Consider the following 25,213-nt stretch of genomic DNA (forward strand, 5'->3'; position numbering starts at 1 on the left):
ATAAAGGAACGGCTCCCGATAATATGTTTGAGATGTATCCTACTGCAGTTTGTTGGAAATATTGTTTGACAGGGATCGGATGACCTGGAGAGACTTGTGGGTTTGGGTATTCTAGCTTCCTGGGAAGATAACGCGTCGGTGCGCTGGAGCGATTGAGTAAATGAGTTGATTGGGGCATCCTTTACTCTACCCTGAGAGGATCAAATGTTCAAGAGGGTTGGAAAGTCTGGTCGCTTGAAAGATTACAGAATTTTAAAGTTAGTCACGACCCGCAGACATAAGGAAACGATCAAGAAAAAGAGATAATATTAAAAATAATAATATTATATTAGTATACTTACTAATGGGGCAAAAGAAATACATGGACCAATGTAGAGAACACTCAATATGCCAACTGTCAAACAGGCTGGTAAATTCATTTTTAATAGACTGATTTGATCTGGCAAATTTGAACGTTTTTATAACATGGTCTGAATGAATAAAATTCCTTTTTTATTCAAATAACAACAATTATTTTTTTATTACTATTGCGTGTTGTATAAAACATAATAAATTATGTATTGTTACTATCAGAGCCAGCTGCCTCGCTAGACCTTGCAGGTTGCTTGGAGTCTTATGAAAATTATGAAAAAAGTCTAATCATGATGAAACCCATTGACTTGGTACGCTGATTACTTTATGTAGTACTTATATAATTTGGATGGTCGTAGTTATTTTTATTAGAATACTTAATTTGACTCGATTCAGTTGAGAGGATAGTTTTATTTTTCGTACAGTTAGTTTATTGCGGTCAAATAATAGATTTTTTTTATTCAATATAGGAAGATCATATTAGATTAAAAAATGCCTTCTCGTAAAGATAACTGAAGATCCTATATATGACCACACGAAAGTTAAGAAAATGCATTAAAAAAAAATACTATATTATGTAGTAGGTACTTATTTATAGTATCTACCTAATTATGGCATAAAATGGTCATAGATTGACTATTATATTTGACTGTAAGTATGAATTTCACTTAGAGATGAGAAAAGATAAAATTGCAAACAATATGCGTTATGTCATTACTTACAATATTAAATAAGAAGAAACATTATTGAAATTTAATTATTAATAATATTGAATATTAACAGTTACTTACGATATAAAAGAAGAAGAATTAATTACTTAATTGATTATGTATGCCAATAGAAATTTCACATCATTGTTCGATGTTTTCCCCAATTTCTGCAAGTTCTAAATTTGAAAACTTACTGACACGCCAAAGTTTAAAATTGCGAAAAAAAAACACATAACGATTAGTTTATTTGTTTGACAGCTGATAGTTTCAGTGTCGTATTTTTAGATTGAGCTCGCTATCCAAATGGGAATGGCTGGAGCAACATTCAACTCGATGCGGAATGTCTGGGACTCACGATTCAACTCGGTCAAAACCAAATGCCGCCTATTCGACGCTTGCATTCTGACGGTGCTGCTTTACGGTAGCGAATCATGACACCTTACGAAGGCTCGAAAACAGATATTTGCGACGAATACTGGGTGTGCGGTGGTATGACTTTAGGAGATAAGAGAACGCACTAAGCAGCCTTTCATCACGCTGAAAGTGAAGAGGCGACGTTGGACCTAGCTCGGCCACGTGCTGTGGGTGCCAGAAGAGAACCTCAACCTGGCTTGCCTGTTTTTCAAGCCGACCGGATTCCGGCGTCCTGAAAGGCCACTAAATACTATCTACAGAGTGTATACGGCAAAGCTACGGGATGCTGGTTTGACCTGGAACAAATCGAGAAGACTGGCGAGCGACAGGGATTCTTGAAAGCGCCGCGTGGTGTCCATATGCTACAATTAAGGGACGGATATGGCCAAAGAAGAATAAAGATTTTTAGATTATATTTTCGTAGTAATTAGTGAGGAAATATGCATTTATTACTTATTACAACTCATAGAACCAACACCAATGTGCCTATTACAGATTTAAATAGTTTTGTAGAATAGTAATTGTGATTTGTGATATCGATTATATAGAAAGTATTAAGCGATATTATAATTAATTTGCGGTTGATGGATAGAAGAAAAAGGATGGTGACAGAGAGAAAACGAGTTTTTAAAAATGATAATATCTGTGATTTTGTCGAGTTTTATAATATTGTGCTGGATTCAAATCGAAGTAAGCTCGGGACTTAAAAATTGAAGTAAAATCGTTTATAAACCAACAAAATGGTATTTAAATTTGTAATTGTAATTTGATTTAGTATGCTTTCTGTGTCCGCCTGTTGTTGGGACCATCACATATTATTGTGTTCTGTATTATTATTATACTTATTCTCTGTGATTGATCCTCTTGGCTGACCTAAATAAAATAAATAAAAAAATATCAAACAAATTTGCAATTCAGAGACTCATAAGAATTTAATTCAATTATATTTTATGTGTTGTAAAAATAAATTATTAAATAAATATATATTGTTTTTTTCTCATTTACCTACCTTATGTACAAAATAAATAGGCTGTTCCATTAAAAATCAAGATTATGGAAGTGTTCCATTGTAAGAAAAATTTGGAGAAACCTGAATTAATGAATTAAATCTTTTAAATTAATTTTATAAAATTTTCAATTCGTATAAATAATTAGTTATTAATAAAATTTAGAAAAATTAACTAAGTACTTAATAATTAAAAAAAAAATAATACCAATACAAACAACAATACAAACAATTTTGTATTGTTTGTATTGTTGTTTGTTATTGTATTGTTATTTTATATAATACAATAATATTTTTTATGATTTTTTAATCAATAGATTGATTTAATTGAATTTACTTTACAAACATAATGAGTTTTTTTCAGTTAATTATAGTAGTTTATTTTTTATCTTATGCTGATATGAGAGATATTAACTTCTGCATGTTATTATCATTCAAGAGAATGTTTTACCTTTTATACCTTTTCAAGTGTATGCTGAATTAATTCTTTTTTTAGCTCCAACCTCTTTATTATAAGAACCATTGGTCTCTGCCGAATATTATTAATTTTGACGACACATCTGCTGAATGGCTTCGGCTTTTGGGCTTAGAGAAAAATATCATTGTTGTATCTTTGGGATACACTAGTACAACCGTGTCGCAAGATGCATCAGTACTTTACGACATATTTTATCACAGAGTAATTTCACTGGCTGCTGCATGCCTTCCGAGGATGCGATATAGCTCAACTCCTTCACAGATCATACCGCCGTGGCAGACCATCACTTAACTTAGAGCAGCGTTTCTTAAATAAAGTTCTATCAAGATGAAGTGGTACAATTATTTTGTAAGAAGTAAAAAAGCGGTTCCGTTACTGATTGAAAAATACTGCACTAGAGAAATGCTACAAGGGTGATCTACACGCTGAAGCATTTATATGCTAAGTAGTCTGGGACATAATAATGAACCAAGGAAAATGGCGTGACTCTTCTCCGAGGTTGAACCATGATATGGTGAAGAATGTATAATAATAACTTGTCAAATTTTCTGAAAATTTGGTACCTAAGGTATCATAATACCTATAATATCTGTTAATTACAATTTTATTTATATATTGTATATATTTATAATATTATAAACTTGAATTATATTAATGGTATGCGAGTGTTATCTCAAAAATGTTCTCATTTTAAATATTGCTGTCTGGTTCTCACATGCATATAGTATGTATTTATTCAGTTGCGTATCGTATCTTTACGCGCCGGCTGGACGCTCATGCTTTAAAACAAGCTTACCTGCGCAAATCGGTTTGTATCGAGAAGCCCGTGTGTATGGACGGGATAACTGTAGCTCGCGCACACCGAAAAGTGCTGTAAAAGTGTTCCGTATTTTTTGCACAAACTATACCGCGCAGACAAGTTGCTGCCGTCTAGCCAGCGCATTAGATTAGATCTTTGTAATTATGAACATTAAATCTACAACAACATAAAATTGGGAACTTAGACTATAGATACAACTAGACGCCACCCATTGCATTGCTAAATGAAGCTGCGTGCCGTGCGTTTGGTTTGTGGGCGAGCCAACGCATTCGTATACAAATGTTCGAGACCATAGACCATTTCGCTAGTGCTCGCACTAGACGCTCAGAATTGAAATATATTTTTCTATTTATTTTACGTTATATAGTATTTTTAAGCGGTCAAAAAGCAACCATTATGTAAAAAATATCCATAATTTAAGTTATTTTAAAGAAACACGGTCACTTGGTATTAAAATATATAATAATATACAAATAAATTATCACGAACATGTATCAACTTACCTATGAAACGTAATACCATCTTCTTGCTTGTCAGTACGGCTACCACATTTTAATATAGCACACCGAACCATCTTTTCTACTTAATTAACTAAAAATATTTACCACTGACTTTATGTTTAACACAAAAATATCAATTTTAGCAACACGCGCTCACAGGTTATTGATGCTTAGTTAAGAAAAAACTAAGATTTGGCGGCTACGCCGACAACAAAATCTTCTATACATCTACTCTACATCTATTCTACTCTAGCGCGTGTCGCAGAGATTATAAGGGTGCCGAATACTTTCTCACTCGCACTTATGCATCGTTTTTGTTCAAGCCTTGATTGGGAATCATTTTCACAAAATAGTGTCACATGCTTTGTCTTAAAATATATGTGTAAAAACGAAAAATAAATAAAAATCATGTAATATTTTATAGAGACATCTTTATTGATAGAATAATTATGCCCAATCATCATGATGATTTAGCAGGGGTAGACAAAATATACGCCCTAAGACAATATATTGGAATTTTGTTTATCGAAAATATCAAATCCGCTCTGAATTTTCCATACAACATGTTGGGGAACATACCGTCCAATGATATGACAGCATTGTCTACGCAATAATCTCCCTGAAAACAAAATATATTATAATACTATTTAAAATGAATTTCTGTACATGAGAGCTAGCGTATCTTAAAAGGGATGGTTTCCGATCCTGAGGTCCTGAATAATTTGAATGTATATTGATACTTATAGGCATGGCCCCTACAAAAGGGGGGCTGACAGGGCTCTAGCCTGGGGGCCCGGCGAGGTGAGTTTACCAGATAAGTGAGATAAACACACATCACAAAAATGTGCTTTAATAGTTTTAAAAAAGTTGCCTGCGGCGCTATTTTCTTTTAGTAATGTTATTATTTAAAATTATGTGGTTGTACGATACAATTTTTAATTGTGTATCGATACTCGACAACCCTATAATTAAAATGGATGTATTAAAATATATAAAAACAAACACTAAATATACACATTAATTTTACCGCGTACACCATTTCGAAAACGTTACTGAATAGTCTCATACTGCCTTTATCCTTAGTGATAGGTAGGGGGGCCGCCAAAGATCCTAGCCTGGGGGCCCGCTTCAGGATGTGGGGGCCATGCTTATAGGTTTATGTCGGAGTGTTACATTTTAATTAAAACCACGGATTCAGGGAAATTAAATATAACCTACGTGTATTTGGCTTTTTACATGAGATACCTATTAATCATGGGTATAGATTTAAACCGGATGTATGCCACAAGCACGCATACGTGCTCTTCAATTCCGTACACGAAAGGCCGATCATAGGAAATGAGCATGTACCTATTTAAACACGCTGTACTTTACACTCATACTAGCCCCGGTTGATTGTTTTAAATAATTTAATATATTGTACACACATTGCCATCTTTTAGAATCATCGTGAAACACTTAACCGAAATACAATACTTTATGTTATACCTACTTTTAATATATTTCAAACAAAAAGATATGTTTAATTGGCGCCCCAATAGGTATCGCCATGCTAATACTTCCTGGCATTTACATTGTTGTTACAAAACTTTGGCGCGAAAAGCGTTAGGTGGTTTCAAGGAATCCTTCCCGACTAACCTCTCTTTATCATTCAGCCTCGCTGAGTTAAAACAACGATACTTTTTTCACTATTTCATTTTACTGTGCGAAAACATCTTCTTGGCTACGTAAGGAAATGCTGTTGACGACTAAATGAGAGAAGCTTGTTAGTTTAGTAGCCAAGAAGATGTTTTCGCACATTACTTTCTTACTTTATTTCGTTGTGCGTGTCGGTCTGGCATTGAAAGATCATTTAGTTTAATTTATTTAAAAGTTACTAACAGCTCACAAGTTAAAATATATATATATTTTTTTTCTTAATTTTGTCGATTACAGGATTATTGATGGGGGGGGGGGGGGGAGGGGTTGGACATTTATTTATCAGTTAGTTGGTATCAAAATGCACCAGTCAATTACCTACACGGTCATGGCGATCTGTATTTTATTTCTCATCTCTTCTATGTGTGATATATATATTTTTATTTAACTTGTTTAATATTCTGATTTATTATGTACAGACTATTTTGTTTTTAAATAAATAAATAAATGCTTTTTCGAACGCTTTGTATTATATATATAATAATATACTTACGTACATTATTTTGGTTTTAATAATTATAGAGAAAATTCGTTAGGTTACCTAATTATCTATTATATTATTTATTTTCAGCAATATTATATAAATGAAACACAAAAAATATTTAAAATTACAAACACTGAGAATTAGAGCATTTCCGCGTAAGTTACTTTCAAAAAGTGGTGAGTTTAGGCACCTAATTTTTCCTGTACGATAAACTACCATTACAATATTAGAGTTGGGTTTCGGGAATTCTCGAGAAATTTTCCAGATTTTCCATCCCGAATCCCGAGAATTGAAATTTTTAACATTTCGGAAAATTCCGGATCTCGAGAATCTTTTCTCGGGATTCGGGATTTCTTTATTATCACATATTTAATTGAAAAAACGATTTTCTTTATGAAAAAAGTGGACAGAAAACACAAAACGTTCAAAGACTGATCGGGGCATTTAACACAATTAAGCCAACGTCGACTCAAAATGAGCGCAATTTTTGCAACATCAGGGAATTTTGTGTCTTGAAAGCAGACAGTCTGTGTTTTTTCAAATCCTATTTTAATAAGTAATGTTTTGAATTATCTTTGTTTTCCTACTTCTATTTTGTTTTTCCTCTTACATGAATAAAAAAAATCATGTTTTTTTGGAAATTGTCTGTTTTTAAACTGATTTTAAGATTTTTACGGTTTTTTTAAATTTCCCGAAACTCGAGAATTCAAAATTTCATCATTTCGGGAAATCCCGAATCTCGAGATTGAGATTTTCTCGGGAAATACCCAACTCTAATTACAATATAATATTTTACGTTTATTTTTTAAACTAATGAACTTTATCATAAACCGCCACTGATCTCAAAAGTTGTAGTATTTCTAATCGTTTTTTTATTCATTTACCTTAATATTTTGCTACCTCTAAGCAACGCATTCTCTGCCTACGGGACGACACTGCATGTATGTCGGCAAAAGTTTGAATCGGGTTATGGTTTGTCAGCTCCACAGAAAAAATCTTCTTTCCACGAAGCCTTCATTTTGTCTCCCAATTTTTATGTGCCATTCCGTAGCAGTGCATAACCTGCATAATCTCACGGGACGTCATACTTAATACGCAATGATAAAATTGATTCATATGAAGCAATAATATTACCGCAGTTAACGGGCATCCAGTGTTCTCCCTGCCTGTCTTTTCCAAAATTTTACTCCATGAATCCTTTATGTGCATGTTCAGAGCTTCGCATGCATCATTTTGGAAGTGATGGAATGCATTTGGCTTCCAACCGCCATCTCCCCATTTTGCGGCATTTACTTCTAACTGCAGAATAAAAATTAGACTGTTAGTTTCAAAGCCTGTAACCTCCATATTTAACCTTTTTGGCAAAATCGTAAAAAAACCACCAAGCACACTCAGAACTTCAAATAGAATATTTCCTTTTTTTTTTTTAAATATTAGAAAAGCAAATAGCAAAATAAAATGTCATTAGTCGTCAAATATTAAAAATGACTACTGATGAATAGAAACGACTTAAGGAGATGTATTTGCTATTTTATGAATATACATTCGATGAAAAAGTATTTACATAATCAGAACCAAGAAATTATGTAAACAAATAAAAATATAGGTTACCGACCTTAATGTTATTAAAAACCTTTATGTAGATGTTTATAATTAGCCATCGCAGTCTCCCAATCTTTATTGATTGAACTACGCTGCAATCTTCGTACAGCCCGTAGAGTTCAGCATTATATCTTATCCTCCAACTGGTGCCGTCCCTGATCGGTCCATATATACGGCGGAGAATTTTTCTTTCAAAGATATTCAGGACTCGTTCATTTCGCAGAGTTAATGTCCAGGTTTCCGATACGTAGGTGAGCACTGGCTTTATAAGTGTCTTGTAAAGAGTGCTTTAGTTAGGCGAGATAGTATGCGGGACTTAAAATGTCTTAACAGGCCAAAGTAGCATTTATTTGCAGACATGATTCTCTTGTAGATTTATTCTGTAATATCATTATGTCGAGTTACGAGAAAAATAAGGTATATGAAACTGTCGACCGTATCAAACTTGTATGCACCAATATCTAATTTTGGTGCGCCTCCTCGTGGTGTGACATAGACAGGCATGTATTTAGTTTTTGCCTCGTTTATTTGTAAGCCCATTCTTTTGGCAGAGGCTTCTAGTGCTGTGAATGCCTTTTCAGCACCAATTCTGATATGGCAATGATGTCGATATCATCGGCATACGCCAGAAGCTGCACAGGCTTAGTAAATATCGTGCCGCTACCACGAGCATCAATCTTTGCATCCCGTATCACCTTTTCTAGCGCAATATTGAAAAGAAGGCATGCCAGAGCGTCACCTTGCCTGAGGCTATTCGGTGATATAAATGGCTCGGATATTTATGCTTGAAGCTTCACCTTGCATTGTACTGGTGTCATTGTCATCTCTACAAGTTTAATTATTTTTGTCGGAATTTCAAATTCCAGCATTGTTTCGTATAACCGGTTTCGATTAATTCTATCATAAGCTGCCTTAAAATCGATGAACAGGTGATACGTGTTAATATTGAATTCAGTGGTCTTTTATAGAATCTGCCTTAGAGTGAATATTTGAGTAACACATGATCTCCGTCGTCAAAACCCTCCTTGGTAGTGCCCGAGTATTCCTTCTACAATGGGTTCCAGCCGATTGAATATCAGAATAGACAACAGTTTATATCCAGAGTTAAGGAGTGTCACTCCTCTGTAGTTACTACATTCTAGTTGGTCTCCTTTCTTGTGCAAGGGACAAATCAGCCCATCTTTCCACTCCTCTGGCATCTTTTCTGAAGTAAGTCCATACTTGGTGTAAAAGGCTATGCAAATGTTTGAGCAGGCTTTCTCCCCACATTTTATTAATTCTCTCCGTATGTTATCTATTCCAAGCAATGACATTTAATATGGATGAATCATGTGGAAAATAAAATAACACTCACTTTATTGTCGGGTCTGCCGAATGGCATAATCTGTTCTAACGCCATTACAATAAAGGTGATATTGCTATAAATTCCTGATGCTTTTTGTTGGGTCTGCCGAATGGTTCGGTTCGAACGGGTTCGCTCAAATGAACATTGACATTAGAAACACTGCTCTAACGCCATTACAATAAATGTCATATTGCTATAAATTCCCGATGCGTGATATCGCATAATGGAAATTGCATGACGCCTACCTATACATGCGAATGCGCGAATTTATTTGCTAGCTACTGTATTGAGTGCGTCGTCCATTAATAATGTCATTGATTCCAAGCGATTTATTTGTTTTTAACCTTGACATGGTACCTTTTACCTCATTTAATATCGGTGGTTCTTCGTTATCACCAATGCCACTTTGTACTGATTCCTGGTTATGAGTATTAATGTCAGTATTGCTTGTATCAAAGGCAATTGAATAGGGAATACACTAAAAACTAATTAAGAAATAACATTACGACTGTGTTTAGGAAAAAGGGCGTAACCCTCGATTTTTCGAAAAGTGCTTTTATTAGATATTAACAATGTATACAACTAAATACACGTTCTATAAAAAGGAAGTAAGCCGTTAATTCCAAATTAGTATCTTAATTCAGGTTTTAATTGAGGTTAATTAATTTTTAATTTATAGAAAAAAGAGTTTATCTGCAATTTTAATGATTTTTCTGTAATAAATTCTTTAATTATTATTAGATCGAAAATATATTACACCAAATCATCAATCATCATGCACCCAATGTCTGTGCCTATTTTAAAAAAAATATTAAACTAAAAACTCTCAAAAAACGTTTTTTGCCTCTCCTGTAAAATTTGTTCAGTGAGGGTTACGTCCTTTTTCCTAATCACGGTCGATTACATTCGTTATCAAAAACGTAAACGAGTGCGGTTTCTTAATACCGAAAATTTCGGTATTTTGTATTTTTAAAACTGGTATTTCGGTATTGATAAATACTGGAATATCGGTTTTAAAATATCTGTATTGCAATCCCTAAGCAATACCCATGGAAATGACGTCGTAGGCGATCTTAAGCGCCCTCCCCTATCTATCACCAGCCATACGGCCGATTACCTGGAAGGCCATTGCAGCCTTATAGACTTGGCATCTGGCATGGTGATCGAAATTTAATATCGTGTCCAGTTGAACGCCCAGATAGGTGACGATTTTTGTTACTATGACACTAGTATTTAGAAAGCGGACTGTAGACAGCCGAAAGATAGTCTAATAGTAAATTTTCCCTATGCCTTTATTGATTCTATGGCTTCGCCGACGGCGTTCTCAATCTTCGCGTTGCTGTTAGCCTCAACCATCAGCAGCGCATCATGGGCGTAGGCAATGATAGTGTAGACCAGGGCTTCCCAAACTTTTTTTGTAATGGAACACTTCGCCAACCCGTAAAATTTTAACGGAAAACTTAGTTTTTTTGTAGGTTATTTATTAGCGCAGCTAACCGTTATGCCAATTTTGGCAACTGTTGTAAAACTGACAAGACTTGTCAGCCGGTCACTTAAAAACAATATAGGAACCCGATCTTTTTCATACGCACGGTGTGGGAAAAGATAGTCCTTCGTCTGTACTTAGATCATGGCCCCCACATCCCGAAGCGGGCCCCCAGGCTAGGATCTTTGGCGGGCCCCCTACTTATCGCTAAGGTTAAAGGCAATGTTACGATATACAGTTGCATATTCCAAATGGTGTTCGAGGTAAAATTAAGGGTATTTTTAGCGTTTTTTTATATTTTTAATACACCTTTACACTTTTATGTAGATTGTACAATTATGGACATGTCAAATATCGACAATATTCAAAAATTGTAAGTATGGCAAAACCGCATACTATTGAATTTTAGTAAGCTTGAAATGAAGCCGCGCAGGTGACATTTTTTACTAATAGTGCATGTTTGTGATGTGTGTTTATCTCACTTGACTGGTCGATCTCTCACGCCGGGCCCCCAGGCTAGAGGCCTTTCAGCCCCCCCCCCCCTTGTGGAAGCCATGAACTATCTAGATACTTGACGTCATAAACATCAGTGGAGACTGATCTTCACTCGTCTTTCAATATGAAGTAGATTCTTTAATTATTTTAGTTTTACTTATTTTATTTCTACTTGGTAGAAGATCTTTAAATATTAATACTTTCGACCGAAGGTACTTGATGGAATTTGAATTTAAATTCTAATGGATTCAAGCTTTGTACTATTCCATTTAAGTCGTTTTTTGCGACCCGGGTTTCGCCTTTCGGCATCTTCAGGCGTCGTGTACACTCACCAAAGGCAAATACACACTGACAACGAACACCCTTAAGGGCCTGCTGAAGAGCCCGCCGTTCAAATATAATTTAGTATAAAAAGGACCTCGGCGTCGTAACTACGTCAATTTAAATCGATCTTTTCGCAAAAATCACTAATCATCGGAGATTTTATTTCAAGAAATATTATTATTATTACTGATAATTTCTGCCGCGCGGAGAATTATTATTATTTTATGAACACCTGCGACATGAAGCCGATCAGAAAACAGGGCTGTCAAAATAATATTAAGCATTCATATTTTTTAAATGTTAATTTCATCATGGTTTTTAATCAAACCTGTGCAAGTACGTACTGATAACTTGGGTGGATTTTGTAGCAAACATACTATTGATATATATACGGGTATATTATTATTATAACCCAATTCAAATTGAACATAGGTTGATACTCAAATACTATTATAGTATGTTTATGATTTCGAGAAAATAATACGATGGTATAATTAATCCATATCAATTATTTGAAAACATTACATTCGCACTTTGCACAAAATTACAAACACATTCGAAGTTTGCCGCACACGTACAGACCACGTGATATTTGTTTACGCAAAATCGTCGTTTTTCAAAATGGCGAATTTGATTACCAGATTTTACTGCGATGAATCAGTATGTTCCTTTTTGTCTTTTTTTATTCGTAGGTTTGTTTACTATGTACACCGAGAAATTTCCATTTATAAACTCGGAAACGATTTTTACAGAAGAGTTTTGGAATATAATGCAACCAAAACTGGAAAAAATTCTATCATGGGTGTTGACTTCCTGAATTAGCTAACCCCAGGTCCATGCCACTACGTGAACCACAGTGGATATTAAGCCATTTCCACACTGGCAACAAGTTGCTGGCAACCTCATTAAATTTTACGATACTTACCATAATTGCTTAAGAAATTTTACAATAATTATCGTAAAATCTAACGAGGTTGCCAGCAAATTAACTTGTTGCCAGTGTGGACCCGGCATTAGATGCACAAAACTTAAATAATATATATTATAAATAAAAATTTAAAATTATAAATATATATTATGATTTATGTCTTCGACAGCCCTGATGAAATAAATGTGAAATATGAGTCGGATCAGTCACAGAGCAAATTTATTAACACAAACAACTTTGACACGACCTTTTTATATTAACTAGTAGACCAGATATTATGGACCACATGTTAAAAAATCATATTTTCAATTCTCAAGGCCATTTCTGTAGAACGTCCTCTTAACTCTAACTTATATAGTAAATCAATACAATAAAGTAGGTAAAAACTCCATTACCTATCTATTTAGTCAGAAATTACAACAAAAAATACAATAAACAAATTATGAATAACTGAAGTAAAAAACCTAATTAGTAAAAACCCTCTCTTATTAATAACAATACACTGAGTTTTTACCTACTTTATTGTATTGATTTACTATATAAGTTAGAGTTAAGGGTGTTCGTTGTCAGTGTGTATTTGCCTTTGGTGAGTGTACACGACGCTTGAAGATGCCGAAAGGCGAAACCCGGGTCGCTAAAAACGACTTAAATGGAATAGTACAGAGCTTGAATCCATTAGAATCTTTAAATATGTTTCAGTGTATAAAACCTTTCCAAATGGTCGCGGAACACCTATTCAGGTTCGACTGAATACTGGTGTTCCGCGGAACATAGTTTGGGAAACCCTGGTGTAGACGGTTGGAAGCGGGACTCTAAGAAGATCGTCAAAGAGTAAGTTCCAGAGAAAGGGCCCGAGGATAAAGCCCTGGGGACAGCTCATGCTGGTGCGCCCCTCTACCATAGTGGTTCTTACACGAAACTCGATCGATATTTTATTGAAGTAGTTTTAAATCAACGCGAACAACTTTCCTGATAGTCTCTTGAGCCAAAGCTTTTGAAGTATAAGAGCCCATGATGCACTTTAAAATGCACACCAACATTCTTCTTCATTTTCTTTTTTTTATTAGATGTACAAAATAACCCTCTGAAAACGCATTCATTTATTTTTTTCGGGGATTTTGAGGCCTTAAGTATACAGATACTCATTATTAAGTGTTTATATAATATTAATTGAGTTAGCATTTACTTGGTAGAATTCCATTTTAAAAGAAATGAAAATATAAATAATATTACCTATAATTAATATTATGAAACCTGTAGAATTTAATATAAATTTTATTATCATTTCTGTTAATATATAGTTGTATAACTAGGCGTTTCTCCTTGTTCAGTGTGTAAAGCACTGGTTTGGGATCATAAAATCATATTTGTGATGTTTCTGTTTGAATGTAAAATGTCCATAATGCTAGATAAGCATTACCATCACGTCACGTGACCGTACATGCTATAACAATCGGAATACTCAATAATCAAAGCTGACAACCTACAAAAACATTGTATCCACTATTTGATGTAAGAGGAGACATGTAAGAGCACATGACTTAAAAATGTGTGAAAGAGAATAAAAAATTTTAGGTATATCACGCATTAGGTTAGTGGTGAGGCGCGTATGAAATGAGTTTGATATGGTTTGATTTGACCAATTGACAATAATTAATATTCATTTTTGCTACGGGATGGGAAATAATAAAGCAATATTGCACAAATTTTGTCTGCGCTAGCTTACCGCGAGTTCACGTGCGCTCAAGATACGTGGTCGTAATGCTTTTCTATTATAGTATAGAGCTCTCACAGACGGGATTCCGGTGTCAAGCCACCGAAGAATCCAGCCACTCTACACTGCAGTGGCTATGGCAGCCACTGAATTCATATCGCACCATCACAACTAAACCGCCACAAGTGCAAAATTATATGATTTGAGTTAATTATTACGTTTAATCGCTTCACCGCGGAACATTTAATTACTATTTAAATACCACGTTTATATAACATGCTAATTATATATAATGGCCACCAAATGAGGATACAACAGCTGTGCTGTCAGCGCTGTAAGGATTAATAGTCTATCATTCATAGTTGGGGAAATGTGTTCAAAATGGCACAGTGGGGAAAAATAAACTTTTGCTCTACTGGCGAAATGGTGCAGTCTAACATGATGCAACTAGCTGAGTAACAATGCATGACCCTTTTTTTAAATATTCAGCCATATTGAGTTTACTCAAAACAGCCGTACAAGAAGATACAGTGGAAAGATTTGTGAACCAAACGAATATTTTTGCAGCTTGTCGACAAAAGGTAATATTAGATGTATTTTATATTATTAAATCTATATATATATATATAAACCAGCTTAAGTAGCCGTTATTAGTGTTCATGTACGATGTAAATTTATCATAATTACTGAAGTGTAAACTGCATTTTTTTAACGAATTTGCCAAATTCATTTGATTGGGATAAAATGGCATACATTATGGTAGGCTAAAACGGCATATTATGTGATTTATGATTTTATTGTTTCTGAAAGATTATGTTCCGAAATTACCTACGTAAAACTCTGTAAGAGACATGGGATACAATGAAAATAAATCAGGCAGTTTTAGCTGTGAAAATGAATGGAAGAACTTAAAGAAGGCATTTTTTAAATAGAAATAAAACAATAAAAACGGAGATAAACATCTTGGAAGATTTATGACTACTTTTCCAGTGGAAATTGAATGTCAAATATGAAATTTTTATTTGATAATATATTGTTGTTTCTATTTTTGATAAATATTTATGTCGTTTGCCATTTTGTACAACCGGAGGGGTGAAATGATTTTTAACTACACGTTTTTACTTCTTATTTTTAAAGTAGTTTTACTTTATTCGTGCTCCGTTTTTATAATAAATTATACGTTTTGATATTCTTTTTTTCATTAAACTAAATACTATGCCATTTTGTACACCCTTCTCCTACATGTACCGAAAATTTCATATCTATAAGTCAAAAGATCGTTCAATTTCTAAATATATTTCGAAAACACAGTACAAAAAAATTAAAGGTAAAACCAATATTGCGTTAGGCGGTTTAATTTAAATGGTGCGGTTTCATTTCGATCGTCTAATTAATAATAATATAATAATAATCACATGTTGGTCGACGAATACAATACTATTATTATTATTACGTATTATTATTACGACGTTGAATCATAAAGAAATTACTTGCCGCAATAAACTATGTTCTTTAGTCGATGCAGCTTTAACAAACCATTTATTTTATACAATGCGTATAGAATACGTTGTTTAATAATTATATTATATCTAATAGCTTTTTCGCATGTACCTATAACTAATATAGATACATACAAATACCAACTAATATATACCTAAAGTAATACTATAACTAACTAAAATATACTAAACGTTAATTTATTTAGATTTAGAATATTTGAGTCGCTTAGAATCATAACTCACATATTCCAAAAATCAAGTTTTACTAGTTAATACTCCTAACGTTGCAGACATACAGCATACTATGAGAAATAGAGCTCCCCGATTGGTTAGGAAGGCGTTGGTGACAAAACTCTATTCTTTGAAATATACGACATATTACACCAACAATGAACTTTGTCAACGATTTTCACATGGTTTAAATTGACTTTTAACAGGCTAACGTTCATTTCTAAAAGAACACACGCCCGTTCTATTCAATCATGTATTTAGGTATTACAGGAGCGAAGGGTGAAGGTAGGCTGTTAAGATCCGCCATAATTAGTGCACATTAAACTTTTTTAGTCATACGTATTTGTTTTTATTGAACAATTTACAGATATTATTGGTTAGATTTTTAAAATCAATTAAACCCTGCCTAAACCAAACCATACTAATTTTGGTATATTTTGGGCGATACGACAAAATTGTGCATACCTTTTCATTTATACTTATTTGTTTTCGTTGGATTAAGAATAAATATCATTACACATTTTGTTGGTTGTTTTTTTAAATTCATTAAGCCTTGTCTAAACCAAACTATAAAAGATTAAAAAAAAATTATTCTATCTTTAAAATATTCAAAGTTATGTATGGTTCAATTGCATAATTTTAGATATTTTATAGATAGGTATTTTTTTACTATTATCTATTATGGCTTGGTTTCGCAGGGTTTAATTGAATTTAAAAAACGAAACAACAGCTTCTGTAAATTGTGGTGTTATTTCAATGAAAAAAATACTAATACCTGATAAAGTTTAGTGTGCACTATATATAGTGGATCTTAACAGCCTACCTCCACCCTTCGCTACTGAGGTATTATTATTTGATTTAAATATATATAACGTGGAAAGACACATGATTCATGACATGCAACGGCAGGTACCTTGCTACATATTTCATTCAAAAAACACTTTAAGAAAATAAAAGGTTTTTATTTTTTTTACTTTTTCCACATTTTATTTCATAATTTTGATATACAAGCGCTTTTATCCTAGCGTAAATTTTCAATTGAATAACAGTAAAAAATATAGGTACATATTATTGAATAAAAAAAAATTATAGAGAACGTCGGTTTCGATTGTTAACTTAAATTAATACTAACTTGTTGATGATATTTGTACTTATTTATTAAATTACTGATTTATATACATTATGAGATTGCCTAGAAAAATTTGCTGTGTTTAAAATTCACCTACCGTATGTTAAAAAAAAGGTTCCCTATCAATGACAAATTTTGTATTGTACATTGTATTTATGAACGCTCGATAAATACAAACTTCATTATTCCCATCCTAACCAAATAATAAAAAAATATATTTCCTATCTATAAAATATCCAAAGTTGTGTACCTATAATTTAATCGCATAATTTTAGAGTATTTTATACTATTAGCTATGGTTTTTGCAGGTTTCATCGAATTTAAAAAAACTTAGTACACCATCTGCAAATTGTAGTTTTTTTTAATGAAAAATGAATAATATTAAATACGATTTAATAACAATAAACAATAATTCAAAATTTATTCTGCTCATTATGCTCTGCCTAATCAAATAATAAAAAATATTATCATATCTATAAAATAACCAAAGTTATGTACCTACCTATAATTTAATCACATAATTTTAGATATTTTAGATGCCTATTCATATTAATCATGCGTCAATGATAAATTAAAATTTACAAAATAAATAGCGCCGAGGAGTTCAATGAAAAGACAATAGGTAATTAGACCTGGCTTCAGCAATAAAAATAATTACACGACAAAGTATGGCAAATACATTGAGAGAAAAACTTGTTAGTATTTATTTCTTTACATACCTGCTTAAGTAGGTATTTTGAAGATGCTCGACCAAACTGATCTATTTGATTATGTCAATAATGAATTTCATCAAATCGATCGTAAGAAATTTTCTATACAACATCACCATCTGTAAATTGTCTTTTTTATTGAAAACAGAATAATATTAATTTTTTTTTTCAGAATCTGGATCAGTATGAAACACTGTTTTCATTTATGCATTTTATTTTGAAGAAATTCCTATTTAGCTAAAAAACATGCCTATTAATATTAATTATGTTTCAATGATAAATTCAATTTCAATAATAATAATAGCACACGTGTCGCCGCATCAAAGCGGTCTTTGTATTAATTATTATTATTATTACGATCACCGGAGCTTCGGCCGAGGCAATGAATAAAAAAAGGTAATAAAAACCGCGCTCGCAAATAATAATGAGTTCGAGCGGCTTGACATTGTGGCGGGCAAAGGAAAAGTGTGCGATTCTCGTAAACACGAGTATCTTCCGTCTGAACGCTCCCATTTAGTTATGTGTAAATGCGGAATCTCCGCCACACAGGTGGCTTAAAAAAAGTGCGATACGGGTGTCTTCCGTCTGAACGCTCCCATTTAGTTATGTGTAAATGCGGAATCGAGCCACGCCGGTGGCTCGACACCGGAATCCCGTCTGAAAGAGGGCTAACTCTCACAATGAAATCTCGCTTCGCGATTCTACCACAAGTCTGGGGGAATTTAACCAAAGTGTACAGATTACAATTGGAAATTAATTGGTATTGATGTGAAATTATTACTTACTGAACTTGTAGGACCTAGATCTTCAGGGGGACTAAAGCACCCCGTGATGCCAGCGTGAGTTCTATTAAACTTATGCATCCCAACATCATTTGGCAAAGGATATTTCTCAGGGTTTTCACATCGATCTATTCTTTCTATAGTTATGTCGGCGGGACCCTGTGGGAAGTGTAATCAATTAGGTAGAATACGTAATTAAATATATGTACTTATATAGTCATGGCTTCCACATCCTTAAGCGGATCCCCAGGCCAGAATTTTTGGCGGGCCCTCCTACCTATCGCTAAGTTTAAAGGCATTCTAACGCTCTTCAGTGGCGATTTTCAAATGGTATGTACTTATATAGTAGAACTTAAGTAGATTATCCAAACATTCGATTATTTGGATTATGCGAAACAAATAATTTCAATGGTTAAAAATATTGGTCTTACAAAGTCGCTGCAGAGCATCACAGATAATTTCGTCGCCTCAAAAGCAAAAGGGCACTTGTGCATAAATTGAGTTTTGAGATAAACGCATTTTAAGTGTTTTTGGAGAGAAAAAAAATTGTGGAGAGGTTATTACTTAATATTTTGAAATGAAATTTGAAACACATGTGAACTAATTACTCTAGATAGAAATGCAATTTTTTTTTTAATTTGTCAATTTTTGATTTTTAAGAGGTTTTAAGTCACATGTTACCTTTTTACTATATGCATTTATGAGTAGCTTTATCTTCATCTTTTGATTTGCGAGTGTCCACTTTGCGCTTATTGTGATCTTCCAAAATATTTATTTGGGCCTCTTTGTCCGCTGCCAACATGTTTTTAAATTTTTCACAAATTTCACAAGTGCCGTTTTTCTGCAACGAAATTATTTTTTTTTGTACAAATGTCCTTACTCACTTTTAGATAATTACACTTGTTACCTTTTTCCTATATTATTTTTGTAAACATTGCACATAGTTCCTAAAATCGCATACATGTTACCTTTTTCCTATACATTAATTAATGAAGATCAGTTTACAAATACACAAGTAACCGTTATTTTCTTTGCTCAATTGTGAATTCGTGGGTTTTGCTTCACAAATGCCGTTCTGCCCATAATGTAGAGAAAAAAAATACGAAGAAAACTGCATTCATAACTCAAAACCGTCAAAATTGCACATGTGCCCTTTTGCTTTTGGGGCGACGATTTGTTGTGGTATCATTAAACGACAAGTTGGACCAGGAGGTTTTTCTAGAAAATATTTTAGGTCAGGTCGTGAAAATACTGCAACGGGGTTATAGTCACAGTAAAAAATATGTCGTAACCATGTTGGTTCGTGTCAATCCAATAGAGAGATTTTCAAAATTGCACAATAAAGTATATGTAATATAAGTGTATAAAATACGTCATGTACATATTGCAATTATTGTTGTTTTAATTTAATAAAACGCATTTTTTGTAGTACTTATTCCACTTTTAATAAATAGATTCGGACTGCTTTCGTCCGCCTCAGAGGGACATTTTCAACTAAATACATTTTTTTAAAAACAGTATTTATCAAACAAAATCCAAGGCGACAGAAATAATATAACAATATGTACATAAATTATCCGTCCAATAATACCTTTCCATTAACAAATTAATTTAAAAATGAATGAGGTTGGACATTAATATTTGGGGCATTAAACAAATTATTTTTTCCTCAATTATATTATAACATTCACCCTTAACGTAGTTTTTACATTCACCAATCGATCAATTTTACTCTTTTGAGCAACATATGAGCTATAATTATGCACTACATTTTTAATGTGTGATCTAATTTTATAATCAAGGATATCAAATTCGATTTGATGTAATCTGCTAGTCAATAAATTATGAATAAAGAGCACATAGACACTCGCCGAATCCCCGATGTTATACCATTTCTTCATTTCCGATTTGATCCAAGCGAGCTGCGCAAGTTTGAGGACTTTCAACGCAATCGGAGATCCAGATTTCGTTTTTATATTCACGTACTTTGGCACAACCTTAAGGCGAAGACATTCACGATTGAACCAGATATGTTGTGACGATAAACTCTGTTTTCATTTATATTTCTTATACAAGACAGTAAGTTTTGCCGTACTGGCTTCTTTAATTTCTTTTATTTTGTTAACTGTCAATTCATGGTGGAACTGCATCGTATTGTTGTTTTAATTTGATAAAACGCATTTTTTGTAGTAGAGGAGCAAGGGGGAATTGGAGCATACTAAGGAAATTGTTGAAAAAAAGTAACAAAATGTTCTAATCGTTTATTATTAAGACTTGAAATGAGTCCTTTGGTTACATAGTTATAATATTACTGCAATTTCCACTCAAAAATTCTATAACTAAGGTACAAAAAAAAACGTTTTCCCAAAAAACACATTTGGCTCCAATTACCCCACATGTAGGGTAATGGGAGCCAAAAATTTACCAAATATGTAATGGGAGCTTGATATTTTAATTTGTTTACAAACACTTATACACATTATAACAGACATATGTACAATAAAATGTTAAATATTTACTAATGTAATTCAACAAACATATGCTCTAGTACTAAAAATATCAAAAGAATCAACACGTCATGCTATGAAACTAAGCAAAAAACACAAACATAATCTTTCTGGTTTCAGAGGGCATTTTCCAACGAAGTCACCGTCCAACCAGCCTTGAAAGTCGTCAGCTATCTATTTCTGGGCATTTGGAACAATTAAAATCTTTTCTACTAGTAAAAGAGGTGTGAAATTTATATAGGGGTAATGGAAGCCACCTAGACTCCAATTACCCGAATGTCAACCACTTTGAAGGTTGATAAATAACGCAACCAAACCATTTTAAGCCTTGATTCTGAAACTACTAAACAAAAATACATGTATCTGGCTATACAATGGACACAAAATGTGATTAAATAAGTAAAATTTTAAGTACTTACGTTGATGTTTATGTATTTTAAATTGATATAAGCACCTAGCCCAAAACACACTTCCACTCGCCACGCGCGTGCACGTGCCACTAAGCAGCCGACAGCGATCGACGGGCTTAGTCGACGATTGACGAAGATGTTTTGTTTATTTCCGATTCATTTTAGTGTTAGATGGTACCTGTTTTGCAGTCGCTCCCATTACCCGCAAGCTCCCATTACCCCACGCTCCCCTACTTACTTATTCCACTTTTAATAAATAGATTAGGACCGGTTTCGTCCGCCTCAGAGGGACATTTTATTCCAAATCTCCGCGCATCAATAATTATTCATCTAACTAAAAGGTATGTTCTTTAATTCTCTATGTCTGTCCTACAAGAAAGCAGCTCTCGTCTTAAAACACAAAACAAAACTTGAACGCCGTTGATACAATATAAGTGTTGTCAATTTTTAAATATATTTCTGTTGAAATGTCTGATTTTTACACGTATCGACATTTCGACAGAAGAATAAGCACATTTAAGGTAAGTATATAATTGCATGCGCCACGTATAATAATATTATCGCACTAACCTCAGGCGTGGGGGTTGCCGTGCCGCGAACCTCTTATTTTGATTTACATACAATGCTTGAGACCACTGTAGCGAGAGAATGCCTCATCTGATCGAAGCAATTCAATTCGCAAATGTAAAAAAATAATTATTTTGACTGAATATGGACTAAATGTATTACGCTTCTGCAATTTTGATTGATTGTGTACGTTGTCTAAAGTTACAGTAGGCTACGGCATAGTATACCTTTAAATCTATTGGATAACACACTTATTTCTCGATGTTAATACAGCAATGCATAGACTAATATACTATATACTACAGCAATGTAAGCGTCTGACAAACTATTATAAGAATATCATTTGTTTTTCTTTCATGACCCGATTAAAATAAAAGACTCTTCCGATTTTTCAAATTTGGAATTAGCATTTATGTGTGTATGTTTAGTACGTCTTGCTTTACAGATAATTCTAGTCAAATAAACAATACTAGCTGAGCCAGCTGGCTCTCGCCGGTCTGTCTCGCTAGGTCTTGCAGACAGCTTTTCGTCATAATGACATGGTGTTGGATTTTAATATAATTGTAAAGTATGTATAGACGGCGCCATAGTTTTCTCTTCGGGATGGACTTTCATTCACGTCAGACAGTTTAATATTTCGCTGATTTGTCTACAATAATTTTAATACAATATATATGTAGCTGTGTGCATTTAAATATGATAAATAATTATACATCTCAATTGTGATTATCATAAATAGCGATCTAATATAACGCGAAAATTAATCTCTTTCGGGTCCCATTTACATAATAGAAAAAGGTTGGCAGCAAAAAAAATAAATTTAAACATTATTTTGTTTCATTGTCTATAAAAAAATAAACGCTTGCAGCCATAGAATAATATTTTAAAATCATATTTTGATTTAAAAATTAACGTTAAACAATATAGTTTTCCGGTGCGGGATATTCATATCTTGACAAATGTTGATAAATAATTAAGCAATACATACTATATCTGAGTCTATCAAGAACAATTCTGATAAGAATAGGAATTTATAAGAACTAAAGACGTGAAATCAGCTTAAAGAGCCTTTCATCCAGCAGTGGATTGATACAGGTTGATGACGATAATGACGATATAAATGAGTAGGTATATGAAATCACAAATTTAAAAAAATATAGCAGTTTACATGACCAAGAAGAATAGAATTATGTTGGTATAACCTTCATCCAGCAGTGGATTGATCTTGGTTGATGATGATAATGTCGATATTTTGAATAGGTAAATATAATATCAGCAATTTTGATAAATATAGCAATTCATATAACCGACAGAAATGCAAACAACTTAAAGAGGCCTTCATCCACCAGTGGATTGATTCAGGCTCATAGGAAATATAAATAGATATAATTTAATATCACCGACTTTGATAAATACAGCAATTTAAATGGCAGAAAGGAGTAGAACCAGGCTAGGGAGGCCTTTATCCAGCAGTGGATGGGTTCAGGTCAATGATAAGGACGACAGAAATAGGTATAATATCACAAATTCGTTAAACCTATATAAGAAGAATCAGGTTTCAGAACCCTTCATCCAGCAGTTGATTGATCCTGGTTGATGATGATGACGATATGAATATGTAGATAAATATAAAATCACCGATCATGATAAATACAGCAATTCAAATGACATAAAGGAGTAGAATAAGGCTAAGGAGGCCTTTATCCAGCAGTGGATTGGCTCAGGTCGATGATGATTAGGATGATAAAAATAGGTATAATATCACAAATTCGTTCAACCGATAGTAGTAGAATCATGTTACGGAACCCTTCATCCAGCAGTGGATTGATGATGATTATGACGATATGAATATGTAGATAAATAACATTAGCATTTTCAATAAATATAGACATTCAAGACTGTCAAGAATACAATCAACGTAGAGAGGCCTTCATCCAGCAGTGGATTTATTGAGGCTCATGATAATAACGCATTATATATTATTATATATATAGGTAGATAATAATATAATATCACTGATTTTGATAAATATCACAATGCATGTGTTAGTAAGGAGTAGAATAAGGCTGAGGAGGCCTTCATCCAGCAGTGGATAGGTCCAGATTGATGATTATAAGGACGATACAAATATGTAGATATTATACTATATCATAAATTTTGATTCCTATAACAATTCGTATTAATTTCTTTCATTGTTTGCAATGGCAATGAATTCACATATAATATTGCAATAAATATCTATGCTATTTGAAATGTCACATTACTGTTCGATGTTTTCTAGGATTTTCACAAATTCTAAATTTCAAAATATTCTGACACGTCAACTAAATGAGCGAAAGAAAACAAATGACAATCATCAGTCTATTAGTTTGACAGATAAAAAGCAGTGACATGGTTTTAGATTATATTTTAGTAGTAATTAGTGAGGAAATATGCACTTATTTCTTGTGGTACGCCAATGTGCTACTTACAGATTTGAATAGATTTGTGGAATATTAATTCTGATTTCTGAAATTTCGATTAAACAGAAAGTATTAAGCGACATTATAATAAATTTGCGGTAGATAGACAGTAAAGTAGCGAAAATGTATGGTGACGGATGTAAAACGCGATTTAAAAATGATTTTATCTGTGATTGTGTCGAGTTTTATCAGATTGTGTCCGATTCAAATGGAAGTAGATTCGAGACTCCAAAAATTGAAGAGAATTCCTTTAATAATCAACAAAGTGGTATTTAAATAAAAAAGTTGACGTATTTTCCAAAATCTCTTAGGATAATAATATATAGGAGACTAGCTGAGCCAGCTGGCTCTCGCCAGTCTGTCTCGCTAGGTCTTGCAGACAGCTTTTCGTCATAGTGACTTGGTGTTGGATTTTAATATAGTAATTTTAAAGTGTGTATAGACGGCGCCATAGTTTTCCCTTCGGGATGGATTTTCATTCACGTCAGACAACTGAAAATTTATCTGATTTGTCAGTTTTACGATCTGCATGTCGTTCCTGCCAATACAAATTTGGAGTCA

The 25,213-nt window shown here is 33.4% G+C and overlaps 1 long non-coding RNA gene across 1 annotated transcript; it reads right to left on the minus strand.

Moving 5' to 3' along the window:
- Positions 1-4,699: 4,699 nt before the first annotated feature.
- On the minus strand, positions 4,700-19,321 carry LOC147071389 (uncharacterized). The gene is made up of 3 exons (XR_015070803.1): positions 18,710-19,321; positions 7,596-7,760; positions 4,700-4,898 (listed from the first exon to the last, which is right to left on the minus strand). It is a non-coding gene; the product is annotated as an uncharacterized LOC147071389 (long non-coding RNA).
- Between the last annotated feature and the right edge of the window lie 5,892 nt (positions 19,322-25,213).

This window comes from Rhyacophila brunnea, unplaced genomic scaffold (genome assembly GCF_057557595.1).
Source record: "Rhyacophila brunnea isolate RB1 unplaced genomic scaffold, BYU_Rbru_1.0 scaffold_20, whole genome shotgun sequence".
In the NCBI taxonomy this organism is placed as follows: domain Eukaryota; kingdom Metazoa; phylum Arthropoda; class Insecta; order Trichoptera; family Rhyacophilidae; genus Rhyacophila; species Rhyacophila brunnea.